This window comes from Cupressus sempervirens, chromosome 5, assembly GCF_028749045.1.
Source record: "Cupressus sempervirens isolate cs-2001-9-10 chromosome 5, ASM2874904v1, whole genome shotgun sequence".
NCBI classification, from domain to species: Eukaryota; Viridiplantae; Streptophyta; class Pinopsida; order Cupressales; family Cupressaceae; genus Cupressus; species Cupressus sempervirens.
This window is the reverse complement of record NC_143122.1, coordinates 965899539-965919303: the sequence shown is the minus strand read 5'-3', so window position 1 is coordinate 965919303 and position 19765 is coordinate 965899539. Positions and strand designations below refer to the sequence as shown.

The window sequence follows — 19765 nt, the reverse complement described above, 5'->3', positions numbered from 1 at the left end:
TGATGCACCCCATGGTTACAAACTGCCTAGTTATGAGAAGTTGCGCACTACCATATTACATGATGAGAGGAAATATGTAGAGGCTCAACTTCAACTAATAAAAGATTTGGGTTCAATCAGGTGTGTCTATTATTTCGGATGGGTGGAAAGATTGTAGAAACCGTCCATTGATCAATGTTATTGTTGTATGCCCTAAGGGGGCAATGTTCTTGAAGGCAGTTGATTGTGAAGGGCAAGTGAAAGATGCAAAATTTATTTCACGCATTCTCATTGATGCTATAGAGTCAGTGGGTCCTGATAATGTTGTCCAAGTGGTCACGGACAATGCAAAAGTTTGCAAGGCTGCAGGGATAATTGTAGAGTCTAGATATGATCATATCTTTTGGACACCATGCACCGTCCACTCTCTCAATTTAGTGATGAAAGCAATTGGCACCAAAATAGATTAGGTGAAAAGGATATATGAGGAAGGTGAAGAGATTCAAATGTTTGTGACAAATCACCACATGTCACAAGCAATTTTTAGGAGTTTCTCGGACTTGGAGTTATTGAAGGTAAATTTGTATATTTATTATATAATTGAATATTATTGGATTCCATAATTATTAATTTTTGTTGTTGTTTACATTAACATGTTTTAATTTTTAAATGTATTACTAACTTGAGTTTAATATGTTCTTAGGTTGCTGAAACCCGCTTCGCCTCTCACACAATTGTCTTGAGACGACTTATGAAAGTAAACGAAGCATTGAAATAGATGGTCATTAGCGCCCAATGGGGCATTTGGAAGAATTCCAATACAGCAAGGGCCATAAATGTGAGAAGAATGATACTAGATGAGGATTGGTGGGGTCTTGTGAGTTATGTGTTGGAAATCACCGATCCAATAATGGCAATGCTTTGCTTCGCAGACAATGATGAGCCATGCCTTGGGGACATTTATGATTCCATGGATAGTATGCTGGAAAAAATTAAAATGGTAAGTTTTACACTCCTTTACAACAATTTGAATTTTTTATTTGAGAGATATCTAAATTCTAAAGTTTAAATTGACATATTCACTAATTATAATTATTATTCATATTTCATATCCTAGGCCATACAAAGGAGGGAGAATGATCCTGAGGACAACCTTTACAAGAAGGTGGAAAAAATTGTTCATCATCAATGGAACAAGATGACCACACCTTTGCACCTCCTTGCATATGCGCTATCCCCTAGGTATTGTAGTTCTTATCAAATGCTTGTGCTTATTTTATCCAATGTTTGTGCTATTGATATTTGATAGTGTTCAATTGTCTTTTGTTATCCCTAGGTACTATAGTGCAGAGGTACTTAACCTTCCAGGTAGAGTGCCACCATTTAGAGATGCAGTGGTTGCAAATGCGTATAAGAAGGCACTAGCTAAGATATTCCAAGATCTAGAGATTGGGGCAATTGTGAGGAGTGAATTTGCTGCCTTCAACTCGGGTGAGGATTTCCTCCCTATTGCCATAGCAGACCGAAGTAGGATGGGTGCCATCAAATAGTGGTACCTTCATGGGCAAGCCTTCATGTACCTCCAACCTCTTGCCATAAAGGTCCTATCCCAAGTAAGTTTGTAAAATTAAGCTTAAGGTTAACACTCTCAATTCCTTGAATTTATTATTTAATTTATTTATCTTGATTGTTGTATTGATAATTTTTAATTTCTCTTTAGGTTGCTAGCTCTTCTGCAGCTGAGCGGAATTGGAGTACTTACTCCTTTATCCACTCAGTCAAACGCAACCGGTTGGCTCCAACAAAATTAGAAGACCTTGTGTTGTAAAATTAAGCTTAAGGTTAACACTCTCAATTCCTTGAATTTATTATTTAATTTATTTATCTTGATTGTTGTATTGATAATTTTTAATTTCTCTTTAGGTTGCTAGCTCTTCTGCAGCTGAGCGGAATTGGAGTACTTACTCCTTTATCCACTCAGTCAAACGCAACCGGTTGGCTCCAACAAAATTAGAAGACCTTGTGTTCTGTCACAACAATTTGCGCTTGTTGTCACGGAAGGATCCTAAGTACAAGAAGGGGCCTGAAAAGCTTTGTGATGTAGCACCCGAGACTCCTGATTTAGATATGACCATCCGGGATCTTGCTAGATCCACTTTGATTGATGTGGATGATGAGGAGGATTATGAGTTAACAATCCCCTCTACTAGTACTATTGGTGGTTTGGGTTCCTCTACTAATACAGATGCAGTACTTGCAACTCATTAGTACCCTTCTAATGCGGATTTTCCTGAAAATCCATTTGATGATTAAATCAAAAACTTTTAGTCTTGACTCTTGACTCTTTTATGAGTAAATCATGTTACAAATTTTAAGTTTAATGATCTATATTTTGAATGTTACAAACTTTCACTTTCAGTAATTCAATGTGAATGTGTTGATTTTCTTTATAATCATGAAAATAGATTAATTATCAATGTCATTGATCAAGTATAGTAGATTCATAGATGCATACTATGAAATGATTTAGTTTTAGAATTATGTATATTTCTCTTATTTTTTAGCATATATATATATATATATATATATATATATATATATATATATTTTTTTTTTTTTTTTTTTTTTTTTTTTAATTTTTTTTTTGTATATATATATATATATATATATATATGCACAAATCCTCCATGAATGATAATTGGGAAAATAAAAAATCCCCGAATCCACAAATCCAATTCCGTGCCCGAATCGGATTCTTGTCATGAATAGACAACTAAGGTTGAGACACTTCCTTATTTCCTTCAATGACTCCTTTGTGTCGACTCCATTTGAAATCCAAATCGCAAGCTCCTCTCAATAGTTAGACAATAGACCCTCACCATAGGCATACAACTTCTAAGGTTGTCGACGTGGTTCATATGGACATCTCCATTGTTGTTATTCTGTGATTTTGTAAATACAATGACAATCCTCTAATGTTGTTCAGATTCTCCTCTTTATATTACCAAACACCTAGTCACCTGCTATGAGGATTTTGCTTAGAGTCTTAGTTTTCAGATTCTCCAATACATAACTCTACACATGGATATTTACACATGGATATTGCATGTGTGATATTGTTATCAAGAATAAAACTTGTTCAATGTCTTTGATATTGAACCACAATTCTCTATCTTGGCAAACCTCTATTCTAAAACAGCCAAATTGTTATATATATCGTTGGATGTTATCATTTGGTCCTTTGACTCTAGACATAAATTTTCCTTATTACCACATATTGTTGCTAATTGTATTGAATATCAATAGTTGAGTAGGTATTATATATGTTTACTGGATGTATTAAATTTTCATGGCGTGATCGCAAACAGGGGGCATTACAATCATCTTCGTATTAATTTTGAGCACATGAACAACTGTAATAATCAATCTTTGCATACTAATAAATATCAATATAATATGCATATGCATATGTATATGATGCAGGAGCATCCAGAGGTATAAGGGCAATCCTGTGTCACCCAAAAAAATGTACTTAGACTTAGTTTCTATTTTATGTCTTTGCATTTTTGGATACCCATTTGGCTCAAATAAAGGTTCCAACTCTCATAGTTCAACTATCAGTGCATTTAAAAATCCCGAAAAAATAGGGGCATGCAATTTGACCATCATTTTGGTGACCTAGAAGGTGTGACTTGGCCAAATGAATGTAATCGAGATTTAGAGCATTCTAGAAAAAGAATCAGGTCAAAAGGCCCCACGGTTTGAAAGTTATTGCAGTTTTTCGGGTTTTGGAGACCCCCTAAGAATGCTTCAAAGTCAGGTTTGGGGCATTAAATGACCTCGAAAAGGGTCGAAAAATGGGGGACGAGCGAAGCTTGTCCATAGGGCTATAGAGCGCTTCGAGAGCTTTCCGAAAATGTAAACGGTTCGTCAATCGGAGTTACGGTTCAAAAGTTATGCCTCCCGGAAGTTCGGCTACCGTTTCTGAATTCTTCTAGAATTGCACCGACTTCTAACGCAGCTTCCGGAACCTTCTATTTTGTCGGTGGATGCCTACTAGCACTTTCTAGAATGTACTCCTAGTCCTTAACCCTCCGGGGCCTATTTAAGGAGATTTCTGGCATTGTAAAAGGCAGTTCGGATTGGAGCTTGAGAGGAGGTGCTAAAAGGAGAAATATTCTCCAGATTTATGCTATTGTAAGCCCGCAGGGCATGTTTTGAGTTTATTTTCTCTGCACTGTTTGTACCAGCTTATTTTCTCAGTTAATATAATTTCCCCTTTCTATTGTGTCTATTCTGGTTGTTGGGTTGTGTCCCCATCAAGTGGTATCAGAGCGGATTTTCCTGAGTGTGTAGACAGAGCGCCGACTGTGAGGCAGTTTGCACCAGGACTGTGTGGTTGTGGGTTTGAGTTAGAAGATGCCTCCACGAAGAGAGCGTGGTGGAAGAGCCAGAGCTATTGATCCTGAGGAGGTTAGAGCCCTCCAGAGACAGGTACAAGCATTGCAAGAGGAGCTTCGTAGAGGAGCAAATATTGCCGCAAATGATAATAGTGAGGATGACAATGAAGAGGAAGTAATGGAAGTTGACGGGGAAGTTCTGAATCCTGTAGAGGAAAGGCTTTTTAGGGCCATTTCTAGGTTTGGGAAAAGACCTACAATTGAAGTGGGTATATTTTCGGGAAATTTGAAACCTGATGAGTTGATCGATTGGATCAATGAACTGGACGAATACTTTGAGTATGAGGATATAAGGGACCCAGATAGGGTTAAGTTTGCAAAGGCCAAACTAAAAGGCCATGCCAAAATCTGGTGGCAAGAGGTTCAACTGGAAAGACTTAGAAGAGGAAAGGAGAAGATCACAAGATGGGATCGCATGGTGGACAAATTGAAGAAGCAGTTCATTCCTGTGGACTACGAGCTTGATCTATTTAAGAAGATGCATGGGTTAAAGCAAGCAGGAAGATCAGTCCAAGAATATACAGAGGAGTTTTACCGACTCCTGATTAGAGCAGGGCATGCAGAAGCAAATAAGGAGAAGGTTGCTCGTTATATCAGTGGGTTACGACCTAGCATCCAGGAAGAACTAAGTCTGGTAAGAATGACCAGCGTTGAAGAAGCATACCAGTTTGCCCTACGAGTTGAAGAGAAGCTGAGTAAAAGGTTTGAAGGAAGACAAAGAGGGCGCGGTCAAGGAGGAAGGGGAAGCGGTAGATCATCTGGAGGCCGCAATGAAACTCAAAAGAAAAATGAAGATGAGGGTACTAGCAGGAACCAGAGGAATGAGGGTTTCAACCGCTCCCGTGATCAAGACTTTGGAAATCAAAGAGGAAGAGGTAGAGGACGTGGGCAAGGAAGAGGAGGCTTCCGTGGTACCTGTTTCCATTGCAATGAAGAAGGTCATCGTGCCTTTGAATGCCCTCAACGACAAGGAAGGACAGATAGGAGAGCTGAGGGCCAAGCTAGGGTTGCTCATGTGGATGAAGATGCACAATCATCACATTCAGAGGATGCAGAAAGAGGAGAGACCTTAGTAAATGAAAGAGTCCTACTAAGTGGTGAAAATGAACCAGGGCAACGGAGGAGTTTGTTCCGTACCAGATGCAAGTGTGAGGATAAATGTTGTGATGTGATCATTGATGGTGGTAGCACTGATAACCTGGTATCAGAAGAGATGGTCTCTAAGCTGAAGCTCAAGAGGGAGAAACATCCCCAGCCCTATCGGATTTCTTGGGTAAAAGATGATCATAAGGTCCTGGTAAGTGAACAATGTTTAGTAAAATTCAAAATTGGGAGTTACCATGATGAAGTTCTCTGTGATGTTATTTCGATGGTTGTTTGCCATCTATTGTTGGGTAGACCATGGCAGTTTGATAGACATGCAATACATGATGGACATGCAAACACATACTCTCTAACAAAGGATGGAGTTCGACACAAATTGAAGCCCATGAAAAAGGAAGGTGAAAAGGTATGTAGCAGTGCTAGGATTTGTCTTGTTGATGGAAGGAAGTTTTTAGATGGCATGAAACATCAGCGCATGTGCTATGCTTTGATTCCTAGAAAAGATAAAGAAGGTAGTAGTGAAATACCATTTGAAGTTTCAGATTTACTAGGAGAATTTGGAGATATTATCTCTGATAATGTTCCAGATGGATTGCCACCAGTAAGGCAAATCAGTCATCAAATAGATCTGATTCCAGGAGCTAGTTTGCCTAACAAGGCTGCTCACAGGATGACTCCTACTGAAACAGAGGAGTTAAATAGACAGGTTCAGGAGTTGTTGAGGAAGGGCTTGATTCAAGAGAGCCTGAGTCCATGTGCAGTACCTGCAGTACTCGCACCAAAGAAGGATGGAGAGTGGAGGATGTGTACAGATTCTCGAGCTATAAATAGGATAACCATCAAGTACCGGTTTCCTTTACCAAGGATGGATGATCTTATGGACTGCTTGAGCGGAGCTCAGTACTTCACAAAGATAGATCTGAAGAGTGGCTATCATCAGATACGGATTCGAGAAGGAGATGAGTGGAAAACAGCCTTCAAGACCAAGGAGGGTCTTTATGAGTGGTTAGTCATGCCCTTTGGATTGACGAACGCCCCAAGCACCTTCATGCGGCTCATGAATGAGGTACTTAAGAAGTTTTTGGGAAAATTTGTTATTGTCTATTTGGATGATATTTTAATTTTCAGCAAGACTTTGGAAGAACATTTACTGCATATTCGTAGTGTCCTTGAAAGCCTAAGGGAAGATAAACTGTTAATTAATCTAAAGAAGTGTGTCTTTGCAAAAAGGGAGTTAGTCTATTTGGGATTTGTTATATCACCTGAAGGTCTCAAAATGGATCCAGAGAAGGTAAAAGCCATCTTGGAATGGCCTACTCCAAGGTCTGCTACTGAGGTAAGATCATTTCATGGTCTGGTTAGTTTTTACAGGAAGTTTATTAAGAATTTCAGTGGCATATGTGCACCTCTAATTGATACAATAAGAGGGGATAGAAAAGAGTTCAAATGGACTGCAGCAGCTGCAAGAAGTTTTGAATTGCTGAAGAAGAAGGTGACTGAACAGCCTGTGTTGGCACTTCCAGATTTTAGAAAAGTGTTCCAGGTGGATTGTGATGCTAGTGGCAGTGCTATTGGGGCTGTATTAAGCCAAGAAGGTAAGCCTATTGCATATTTTAGTGAAAAATTGAATGATGCAAAGAAGAAGTATTCTGTTTATGATCAAGAGTTCTATGCAATAGTTCAGGCCTTAAAGAAATGGAGGCATTATTTATTGCCAAAGGAATTTGTTTTGTATACTGATCATCAGGCATTACAGTACCTAAATAGCCAAGGTAAGTTGAATCAGAGACATATGAAGTGGGTAGAATTCTTGCAGAGTTATACATTTGTGTTGAAGCATAGAAGTGGAAAATCTAACAGGGTTGCAGATGCATTAAGTAGGAGACAGCTGTTGCTTACAACAATGCAGGTTGAAGTAGTTGGGTTTGATGAACTCAAGAATTTGTACCCTGAGGATCCTGATTTTGCCGAAGCATGGAAAGCTTGTAAAGAACCTGTTGCTGTAGATAGAACCAAGTGGTTAGACTATTTGATTCAGGATGGCATGTTGTTCAAAGGTAGTCAATTGTGCATTCCAAGGAGTTCCATGAGGGAAAATCTGATTAAGGAGAAACACAGTGGAGGGATGGCAGGATATTTTGGTCGGGATAAGACCATTGCCATTCTTAGAGAACATTATTTTTGGCCTCAAATTACACAGGATGTGAAGAAGTTTGTACAGAGTTGCCAGGTTTGTCAAGTTGCCAAGGGGTTTAGTCAAAATACTGGCCTATATCAGCCATTGCCTGTTCCATCAAGGCCATGGGAGGACATAAGTATGGATTTTGTTCTTGGATTGCCAAGGACACAAAGGGGTAATGACTCAGTATTCGTAGTGGTTGATAGGTTCTCCAAAATGGCACATTTCATTCCATGCCATAAAACTCATGATGCTGTCCATATTGCAGACTTGTTTTTCAAAGAGGTGGTAAGACTACATGGTCTTCCAAGAAGTATAGTTTCTGACCGAGATACTAAATTTGTGGGGTATTTCTGGAGGACATTGTGGAAGAAGTTGAGAACAGACTTGAAATTTAGTTCCACGCATCACCCACAGACTGATGGCCAAACAGAAGTGGTAAATAGAAGTCTGGGCAATTTGCTGAGATGTTTAGTTGGAGATAAGCCCAAGGGATGGGATTTGATTCTACCACAGGCAGAGTTTGCTTATAATAACTCTGTAAATAGGAGTACTGGAAAATCACCATTTCAAATTGTATATGGGAATAGCCCAAGGACGGCACCAGAATTGAGGAAGATAGAACAAGGGGAGAGAACAAGTGCTGAAGCTGAGGAATTTGCTGAACACATCAAGCGTCTACATGAGGAGGTTCAAGCACACATTATCAAGATGAATCAAGAGTATAAAGCTAGGGCTGATGCAAGGAGGAGACATAAGGAATTCCAAGTAGGGGATCTTGTCATGGTGCATTTACGAAAAGAAAGATTTCCAGTTGGTACTTACAACAAGCTGAAAATGAAGAAATTTGGCCCCTGCAAAATTTTGAAGAAACATAACTCAGAAAATGCATATGAGGTGGAGCTGCCAGATGGTATTCACATTTCTCCCATTTTCAACATTGCAGATTTGACAGAGTATCATGATGATGGTGCAGATGAGGAGCTGGTTTTAGAGCCGTGTCCAATTCCTGCTTCTAAGAAGGAGGAGATAGAAGACATTCTAGATCATCGTGTGGGTAGGAGTACCAGAAACAGGCAGTATGAAGAGTATTTGGTCAAATGGAAAGGACAGCCAATTGAGGACTCGACTTGGATTTCAGCAGCTGAGGTTTCCCATTTGGGATTTCCTCTACCATCCATAAAGTGACAGGGTCACTTTTCAATCTACCCTGGGTGTCTGATGCAGGAGCATCCAGAGGTATAAGGGCAATCCTGTGTCACCCAAAAAAATGTACTTAGACTTAGTTTCTATTTTATGTTTTTGCATTTTTGGATACCCATTTGGCTCAAATAAAGGTTCCAACTCTCATAGTTCAACTATCAGTGCATTTAAAAATCCCGAAAAAATAGGAGCATGCAATTTGACCATCATTTTGGTGACCTAGAAGGTGTGACTTGGCCAAATGAATGTAATCGAGATTTAGAGCATTCTAGAAAAAGAATCAGGTCAAAAGGCCCCACGGTTTGAAAGTTATTGCAGTTTTTCGAGTTTTGGAGACCCCCTAAGAATGCTTCAAAGTCAGGTTTGGGGCATTAAATGACCTCGAAAAGGGTCGAAAAATGGGGGACGAGCGAAGCTTGTCCATAGGGCTATAGAGCGCTTCGAGAGCTTTCCGAAAATGTAAACGGTTCGTCAATCGGAGTTACGGTTCAAAAGTTATGCCTCCCGGAAGTTCGGCTACCGTTTCTGGATTCTTCTAGAATTGCACCGACTTCTAACGCAGCTTCCGGAACCTTCTATTTTGTCGGTGGATGCCTACTAGCACTTTCTAGAATGTACTCCTAGTCCTTAACCCTCTGGGGCCTATTTAAGGAGATTTCTGGCATTGTAAAAGGCAGTTCGGATTGGAGCTTGAGAGGAGGTGCTAAAAGGAGAAATATTCTCCAGATTTATGCTATTGTAAGCCCGCAGGGCATGTTTTGAGTTTATTTTCTCTGCACTGTTTGTACCAGCTTATTTTCTCAGTTAATATAATTTCCCCTTTCTATTGTGTCTATTCTGGTTGTTGGGTTGTGTCCCCATCAGTATATGTATGTGAGATGTTTGGCCCCACAATTCAACGTTAGGGATCAACAGGGCCTACTATAATTCCCCTACCCAAATGCCAATCACTCGATTCTTTATGGTAGGATTAAGAATATGGATATGTTTGTATATATAAGAATTTGAGTCTAACTCTGAAACCATGTAAGAATTGCTTCATGCAATCAAAAAGCTGCTATGCTCTAGAGACCCAATAAATAGCATAAGAGAGACAATATTCTATTGAACATTAGTTAGATGTATACTTGAATTAACTAAACTCAATCAATAATGAATGATAACCAATAATGAGTCAATAAACAACGAATACAATGTAGATGTGTTTGCTTATAAAGGGAAGGTATGATAATGAGGAGATGAGCAAAAGATAACCTATCACCCACACTAGGTGGAATTGCATGTCCAACCAAAGGTGGATCACCCTCCATTGTACAATGAAATATGAACAAACATGTACAATATCATGAGGATGATGATGTGGAAGTGCACTAAAGGTGGGTCTCGCACTTAAAATGGAATGTGATAACAACTAGGACACCACCTAACATGGAATTTCTCCTACACCACCTGCAAGAACAAGATGCAGACTCCTAGGTGCCTGTTATGCAATGCATTGTCCTATAAGCTTAGGGTAAAATGTAATTACGAATGTCTAATCACATCAACACCCCCCTTAAGTGCAATTTAGGGGAATGCACTTAAACTCGCCATGTCAAATGATAGTGCAAGATGGGTCTTGGTTGTTCAACTATTTTATGTTCCCATGTACAACATGTAAGTGCAAATGCAATGCAATCTCTCATAAAGCAAAGAAAGGGAGAAAACCTCATGGGACAACACATCTGCCAAAACAAAGATGAAAACACACAATGCATAGATGGATGGAGGACTCGAGACCCCACAAAACTACATACATCATGTCTATACAATCAAGTATCCCCTTATAAGAAGGAAAGCTGACAACTAGGCCCCCCATAATGAACAATCTCCACCAAAAATGGTGTGTTTGAAAACAAAACATGGTCCAATGTCTAAAAACAATGTTTCTCCCCTTTGGAAGAAGATGAACCAAGCATAAATGTAGGAATGCTTCTCATTATGGATAAGAACTAGGAAGTGAAACCCAAATGTACTACAATGATGTCTTTGAAATTTGCTCATGTGTCGTCATGCCCTTGGATGATGAAGATGTCACAAACCAATCAAGAACATATATAGCTACTATAAAATACAAATAAAACATGCATTTTCAAAAAAAGTGCACCTAAAAAGGAGTTTCTATGAGCCCAAACGAGGCTTGCCAAGTTGCAAAAAATGGAGTTGGTGATTTTCAAAAAAAGGATCAGGAACCACAAATGATTGAGATATCGTTATTCGAAAATTATCTTCACAATTTTATTTTTTGAATCATCCCTATCACACCTCCAAAGTTTAAATACCTCAAAATTTGGCCTTCAATGTCCAATTTAGATGACAAATCAATCAATTTAGTCGCGTCTAAACCTCCTCAATATGATGCCAACCTCTAATTTGCACCAACAAGCTCCAATATTGACCTATAATAGAAAGCCACAAGATACAAAACACAAGATTGCACCAGAATTCTCTCCAAAAAGGCTACTCAACAATGCTCCTATAGCTTTGGGGTACCATGAAAGAATTTGCATCTCGCTTTGATGCCATGTGAGAATTTGCACCTAGCTCTGATACCATGTAAGAATTGTGCAATGAAGTAATTTGCCAAGATCTAAAAACTCAATAAATAGCACAAGAGAAAAAAAAAAATCCTATTGAACTACAATAAATATAAAAATACTTAGAGGAATGAACTAAGTTGAATCAATAATGTATTGATATTCAATGTAGAAGTGTCTTCTTATAAAGGCGAGGCATAATATCAAAGAGATAAGCAAGAGATAACCTAGCGCCCACACTGGGTGGAATTAAGCGTGTGCAATAATGTGAGGATGATAATATGGATAAGTGCACTAAAGGTGGGTCTCACACATAAAGTGGAATGTGATAACAACTAGACCACTGATTAAAATAGAGTTTCTCCTACACCATGTACAAGAAAGATGCAAACTCTGAAGAGTCTAATATGCTAACTACTATGTAATGCATTAGCTTAAGTAAGCTTAAGTAAAGTATAATTATAAATATTTAATTACACCAACAATATATAAACATATGATAGCATAAGTGAAATCAAAATTTTATATATATATATATGAATGATATTAGAAGAGAAACTAGAATTATATATAAGCTATTAGAAGTTAAATTAGAATTATTCTTATATTGATAAGTAGGAGATAATTTTCACAACAAATCAAATTGTGATATTGCTATCAAGGTTTAACTATGTGATTTTGAGTCGAACTCATTGACCCATATTTCATGAGTAGCAATTCAACATGAATCCATCTCTCATGAGAATAAATGGAACACTTAGCACTCATTGGATCTAGGTGATGTTCACAAGGGTGAAACACCAAAACTTCTCGGTAGGTCAGCCATCCCAGTGCTACTCTAGCCTGAGCTAATGAGAAATGAAATCAGAATTTAAAAAAAATACATATTTAAATTATTCTATATAGATATAGGTATATTTATCTAGATTGTCTAACCAAATGATCTAAATATATTTGAATTAGTAGGACCAATGTATCTATCATATGTAAGCTAATTATAAGACACATTATAGATGGTAGGTGTAGGTAAGAGGGTATAAGGCTACCATCTAAGTTGGCCACCTTGGTGGATGCCAAGGTCCTGCCATCAATGCCAAGAGGGTCAAAGTCCCACTCTTGGGCTTAGATTAGACAAACTAACCCGACTATGATCTTCCTACTAATCCCACTATGATAAGCTAATAAACTATATGCAATGTGGAACAAAGGATGTCTGATTGCCACCCAAGTACAAAGGGTATATGATTATTGCCTAAGTAGGCCACCCTAGTGGATGTCAAAATCCCTACCAGTAGAGGCACAAGAGTCAAAGTCCCACACTCTTGGGCTTAGATTGGACAAGTTGAGAACCCCATATCATTACGACCATAACAAGGTAATTAACTATTGTAGATGAAACAAGTATAGGATATAAGGCAAGCAAGGCCAAGGGGGGCAAAGGTCCACTCTTGGGCTTAGTATGGAGTAACTTAGCCTAGCCTATCATGACTCAATCCCTATGTTCAATTTTGTTTAATCATAAGAGATTTAATTTTAAGTTTGCGCACATCTAGTTAACTAATATTATTAGCCTATGTAAGCTAGTGGTCCCTATGTGGTTGCCAGTTTTATAGTCAAAAGCATAACAAAGAGGGGAAAAAGTTTTCCTAGACCTAAACACTCAAATAAGCACAAAAATCAATACAACCTAATTTTATATTTCATCCAAGGAGTTCACCACTTAAGTGTGTTGGTTAAGTGTGATGGTGTTGTTGTCCCCACTCAAGTTCAAACCCCCATTGGGCCATTATGATTGTAGGTTTGTACTTTTGCTGATCCAATGTGCTCGCAGCTTTACACCTCAGCTTTGAAGTAAGGGGATGAGCTCCCCAATTTGTGGCCTCATTGGTTTCTAGCTCCGTGTCAAAAGCATTTCATGTGGACCCAAAGGGTGCATTGTGCCAGCATCATTCACATTAAAAAGTTTACCGATCACTTATTTAAAATATAAATCTATATGCCATGCAAGTCCAAGCTTGTGATGTAATAGTTGCAAAAAAAAAATCTACACATAACAAACCAAAGAGAAAAACTCAATGAACTGAGATTTATGAGACAAAAATCTGTGCTAAGTGTGAAAACTTATAGAAAAAAGAATCAAAGTTTTTTAGCCCGAAACAGTCAATTGCAAAAGGCCAAAAAATTTCGGCAATAAAAACTTATATTTTATAATGGCTTTCTGCAATCATGGACTGCCCAGAATGGATGACACTCATGACCCATGTTAAAATCTGTCTTCAGCAATATAGGTGTGTGAACCTCTTTCAGCAATAAAAAGTTATATTTTATAACGGCTTTCTGCAATCATGGACTGCCCATAATGGATGACACTCATGACCCATGTTAAAATCTGTCTTCAGCAATATAGGTGTGTGAACCTCCTCACAGATATAGAGCAGCCCTGTCACTGCAGTGAATATTGTAGTGTGAAGATTATGAGGATAAATACAGTTGAGTATGGCCAGTTTACAAATCTTAGGAGTGTCCAGAAAAATACTTAGAATTTTATTTAAAGATACCTTTAAGGTTTCAAACTATTATTAATGACAGTCACTATAAGACCTCCCTTTTGAAAGATTACAACGAATAACCTTAAAATTCCTTGTGATTGATGTTGTTTAAATTGTATAATTTAAGACCTTCATCCCCATGTAAAGGCAAGAGATTTTTTTATTTTGTAAATATCGTTGGAGACCCAATACAGTGCATCCTTCCTCAAAAATGAATGATTGATTTTACTGAAAATCACAAGACTGAATAGTCAATGGGAGCAGGGAATAAACTTTTATCCATCAACATTTAAGTGTAAGAGATAGTTTGTTTTCTTTTAATAAAAGAATTGCTGCATCCTTTCTTAAGAATGTATGATTGCGTTTACTGACTGAACATTCTAAGACACCACGAAATTTACCTTTTATTAAAGTAATAAATAATTAAAATATCATTTAACAAATTGATTATAATTATATTGATAAAAAGGGCCTCCTTAATGATGATAGGCATTGTCTCACCTTAATAATTTACAGAAAAATGTATTTCATTTATGATAAATATTGTATAGGTTCTAAACCCTAAACTTAACCAGTACAAGAACCTATGTTCATTTATGATACATGGTACCTTTCCATCTAAACCTTCTGCAACTACGATTTCGACAACAGACAAAAAAGGGGGCACGCACTAAAACCCTAGCCAGTCCTAGCAACACAACAAATTCAAAATAGCGAGTCATAGTTCTCAATGATATAATGGTATATCAAATAATTCCACTAAAATAACGCGATTTACTATGACATAGTCTTAGTAAGAAATAGATTATGATACCTATTGTTGGAAACAGAAACAGGGAAATGTTTTGCATCTGATCTTTTACCTTTATCAAAGCACTCTCGCGGAGTAATCCACCGATACAGAACCGACAGAAGATTATAATACCGTGGGGAATATCTCAGACGGGGCCGAAAATGAAGATAATTTCTGCACGAATTTGCAGAATAGTGTTGTATCTAAAACCCTGGGCTTGAAACCCTACATGTAGTTATGAGCACCCGAAACCGTTATATAATTTTTCCTTGCACTGAATCTAACCGACGCGTGGAAGATAGATAATATAGGGGTGTTCAGGTTATATCTCCGTCGGCTAATTGAAAAACTATGGAATAAAAAATCTAGATATAACATACATTAGAATAAATTTTATTAGTGGAGGAGACTAGAGTTTTGGTGTGCCTCTTTTCTAATTAATCTAATAGTAGTCTTTGTATGGGCTAATATGTTGCAATCGCTTCCACTTAATTATTGATTAATCTTTTTAATTTCAACCAATTAGATCTTTTTATTTTTATTTTTTATTTTTATTTTTTATTTTTCTAATATATCGGGAATGAAATTAGTTAGCTCATGAAGAATAACTTTTGGAGGAAAAACTACGATGGTGATTGCGATTGACGAGTTCGATGAGTATGCAAGAGATTCCTGTGAAGATCTAGGTGGACTGGCAGCACAGCGGTAAAGTGTTGGTTTGGCAAATAGATGGCAAAGTGATGGGTTCGCTGCTCGACAACAAGATATTTTACATGTAGTTTCTTTAGAGGCTAAGGTGGACACACGTACTACTAATTTGTGTTGGGGTGATTTCCCTGTTGATGAGGAAGATTTGGCGTGTTTGAAAATTTATGGTCATACGTCGCAACGGGTTCTCCAGCAAGGAGTATGGAGGGACTGTGTGAAGCTAGTGAAGTTTTGTGCTTCGCAAGTCCAGGCGAATCAGCTGAGGGTTTAGTCTACATTTCCCCCTAGGGTTGTTGTGTTTAGAGGTATTTTGGTTCCTCACCCTTCTTCTGGTGCCCATCCTGGTAAGTCGTTTGTTGGTGTTCTTGACCCTCATCATTTTCTCGCTCGTCCTGTTGTTTATAAATTCAAGCATAAGAAACCCTTTATGCATCAACCCCCATTTGATATATGTCAATATTCTCAGCCCATGTCACTTATTTTTGGGTCGCAAGGAAGTCATGTTCCATAGTTTATATCTTCTCCTAACTGGAATTCGGTTCTGAAACCCTCTTCTCAATCGCATTGAGCTCTCTTCACTCCAAAAATGGGGTGTCCTTGCCCTAATTCTCCTTTGATGCCCTTCCAAAATCAAGAACAACAAGTTCTGAATCAGGGTAGTGCGTCTCGTCTGCCATCCAAACCTAGGGTTGTATTTCCCTTCGATTTGATTAGTTATAGGGTGGATCTCTTGCATTCCTACTCTTATTGGTATGCTTTAGTCTTCGATGGAATTTGAGTCTGCTCTCTTGGGCTAGCTGTTATTGGGTGAGTCTAACAAAGTTATTTTTGTTTAAGAATGATTCTTAAGCCTTTGTTGCAATTTTTGACTCCTACACTCACAAAACAGATGTGCACAAGTTTACGAGTTGTTTCTGCAAGGGGATTGGCATTACTACTATGGATTGGACACCCCATTTTGATGTATCTAAAGATTTGTCGCAGTTTTACCCTCAATGGGTTGTGTTCCTAAGTCTTTCGTTGGAATACAGAGATCCCTCTCTAGTTGAGATTATTGCAAATAAGTTGGGAATATTTGTTACGCATGATTTGGTTCCGCTCTCCTAGTCGCATATGCTTATAAGTGTTTATATCCTCATGTAGAAGAGGGAGCCTTTTCCTACTGAGATTTCAATTTTCTCAAAATTTGGGACTTGGGTTCAACGGATTCAGTATTTAGAGGTAGCTACTATTGATAGAAATACCAACTCTTTGGGCCATTTTTCATATCAATGTTAGCATTCTCTTCCGATGTCGCATGAGACCTATCAAAATTTTATTTCTAATCTAAAATTGTGTTTGTTTTCTTGTCATCATTTGACTTCAGTATCACACCCTTTGCAGTTGATTCCAATTAATCAATGTTCTTTTCGTGATGCTTGTGCGGTGGAAGAGTTGTATGTTTCCTTCCCCTGCCTTGATATGGAGAAGAGATCTAGGGTGCAAGTAGTGTCAGTTATTTAGGAGGTTATTCTTGTATTTTCATCTCTACATCCTTTGTTATTTTCGTTGTCTCTTTCTTGCTCTTTTTCCTTTTCTGGTGCTTGTGGTTTGACTTCTAGTGAACTTTTGGCATCCACTGTATCCTACTTGCTTATTTCTTCCTCTGAATGGGTTGATCGCCCTCTAGTGTGTCAAGCTATTCATCCTCTTGAAGAGCAGGGTATCAACCAAAACTTGATATTTTGTAGTCAACCTTTTGTCCATGCTTTGTCTTCTACTGTTTCCCTGCTAACCGGCCAAGAAACTTGTTTGAGGTCTAGTAGTGTCATTATTTCGGTAGCAGCTCAAATCCTTGGTGATATTTCTTTGGAAGAGGGTGTGTTTGTGAATGAAGACATTGAGAAAAATTGTTTGTTTGTTGCCAATTGCTTCAATTTTTCTCAAGAACTATCCATTGCTCAATTGGAGAGCTATCTTACTCCTGTGTCTCATGTGTCATTCATTAAAACCCCCAAAAAGAGGGGTCATAAACCTCTTACTTCCAAGGTTAAAGAGGAAATTAAAGTTGGTATTCAATTGACTCTTTTGGAGTCTTTTTCACCTATTATTCGAACTAGGAGAGTGGCGCGTTCTTCTACTTCACAATGAGGATTATGTCTTGGAATGTCAGGGGTTTAAATGCCCCTGACAAGAGTGGTAAGATTAAAAAGTTTATCTTATCCTCTTGAGTTGACATTGTTCTTCTTTAAGTCCAAACTTTCTCAAGAGTCTTTTGAAAAAATTTGTAGGAACTGGCCTTCTTGGGAGTCAGGTTGTGTCCCATATTCTAGAGCATCTAGAGGTCTTATTATCATGGGGAAAAGTAAGTGTATTACAAGGCATATTCTGGTGTCAAAATCCAACTGGCAGCTCATTGAATTCAATTGGTTTGATGTTAAGTTTTTTGTTTTTAATGTCTATGGCCTTCTTCACCCTAGGATAAACTCAAACTATGGGAATCACTTACTAACCATATTAGTAAAATTGATGACCTTCCAGTTGTTATCGGTGGTGATTTTAACACCATTTCATCATCGATTGAAAAGATTGAGGGTAATGATACTACTTAGAGGATCATAGATGAATTCAGGTTTTTTATTCAGGATAATGCCTTATGTGATGTTCCTTTTTCGAATGGAATTTTTACTTGGACTAATCATAGGTTTGTTGCTCCTATCTCTTATAGATTGGATAGATTTTTTATTTCTTAGGACCTAAAACTTCTGAATTTTAATCTTTCTGCTGAAATTATGTCCTCTTCAGAATCTGATCACTTTCCTATCTCTCTTGAGTTGACCAACCCAACTTTGTTGAAGCAGTTTTCCTCCTTTACATTTGAAATAATGTGGTTCACTCATCCCCATTTTCTTCAACTACTTCAACAATGGTGGATTAGTGTGCCCTTTTGTAAAGGTACCAAAATGTTTCAATTTTCCAACAAGCTTAGATTCATGAAATCCAAAATTAGAATTTGGAATAAAAAAGCATCTAAGAATGTGTTCCATGAAAAGGCTAGGGTTGAAAATGATCTTAGTCTTATTTCAGATCATGTTATGAATTTTGGGATAGATGCAGAAGTAGCAGAGAAACAACAATCTCTCCACTGCTATTGGGAAACACTATGTGCAAGGGAGGAGATTTATTGGAGGCAGAGATCTTGTGAGTTGTGGTTAAAGGAGGGTGATAGGAACACGAAGTTTTTTCATGCCTCTACTAAAATTAGGAAAGCTTCTTCATCTATCTTGGTCATTAAAAGTGTTTCAATAGGGGGATAGATTGGTATCGCAACAAGACATTAGTAATGAGGGAGTAGTTTTTTACAAAAACTTACTTGCACCTAATGTGCCCCTGAGAAATAATAGGTGTGATAGGAATTTGTTACTACAGTCCATCCCATCTTTAGTTAGAAGTGAAGACAATGATAATCTTATGAAGCCTTTTAGTGTTGATGAAATCTATTCTATTGTTTTCTCTACAACCCCAGAGAAAGCCCCTAGTCTTGATGGTTTCACCATGCTATTCTATCAGAAGTGTTGGGATGTGGTTAGTTTTGATCTCCTAATGGTTGTAGAGGAATCTCGTAAGAAAGGATATATTCTTAAAAGCTTTAACAAAACAAACTTCACTTTGATCCCTAAGTCAAAATCACCTCAAATGTTTGCAGATTTTAGGCCCATTTCATTATGCAATTCCATATATAAGATCATGACTAAAGCTATCAATCTTAGGCTCAAATCCCTAATCCCTAGACTAGTTTCCCCTTAGCAAGGCAATTTTTGTTCCAAGTAGGGATACATTTGATGGGGTTCTTGTTTCTTTGGATACATACTATTGAAACCTATCAAATGTCTTCTTTTGTGGCTAAGTTAGATATGATGAAAGCCTATGATAAAGTGGATTGGGCTTTTCTATTGGAAGTCCTTTCCAAGTTTAGCTTCTCGACTTCCTAGTGTAAATGGATTAAGAAGTGCCTCTCTAGAGCCACTGTTGTAGTCATTATCAATGACATACCTTCTCCCTTTTTCCAAGCTACCCAGAGAGTTTGACAAGGGGGTTCACTTTCTCCTTTCTTGTTTATTATCATGGCTGAAACTCTCAGTAGATCTATACTTAGACAAAATTTGCTAGCCAACTAGAAAGATATAAATATACTAAAGTCAGAGGTATCTGTGACCCAAATTTTTTTTGCTAAT

At 37.8% G+C, this 19765-nt stretch overlaps 1 protein-coding gene across 1 annotated transcript in view; it reads right to left on the bottom strand.

Annotated features, from left to right (window-relative positions):
• LOC149559168 (serine/arginine-rich splicing factor RSZ21-like) overlaps positions 1-15070 on the bottom strand; it is a 28301-nt gene extending 13231 nt beyond the window's left edge. Inside the window, exon 1 of the mRNA XM_089833085.1 lies at positions 14914-15070. The gene's annotated coding sequence lies outside the window, so the exon portion shown is untranslated. The remainder of the gene's footprint in view (positions 1-14913) is intronic.
• Positions 15071-19765: the final 4695 nt, after the last annotated feature.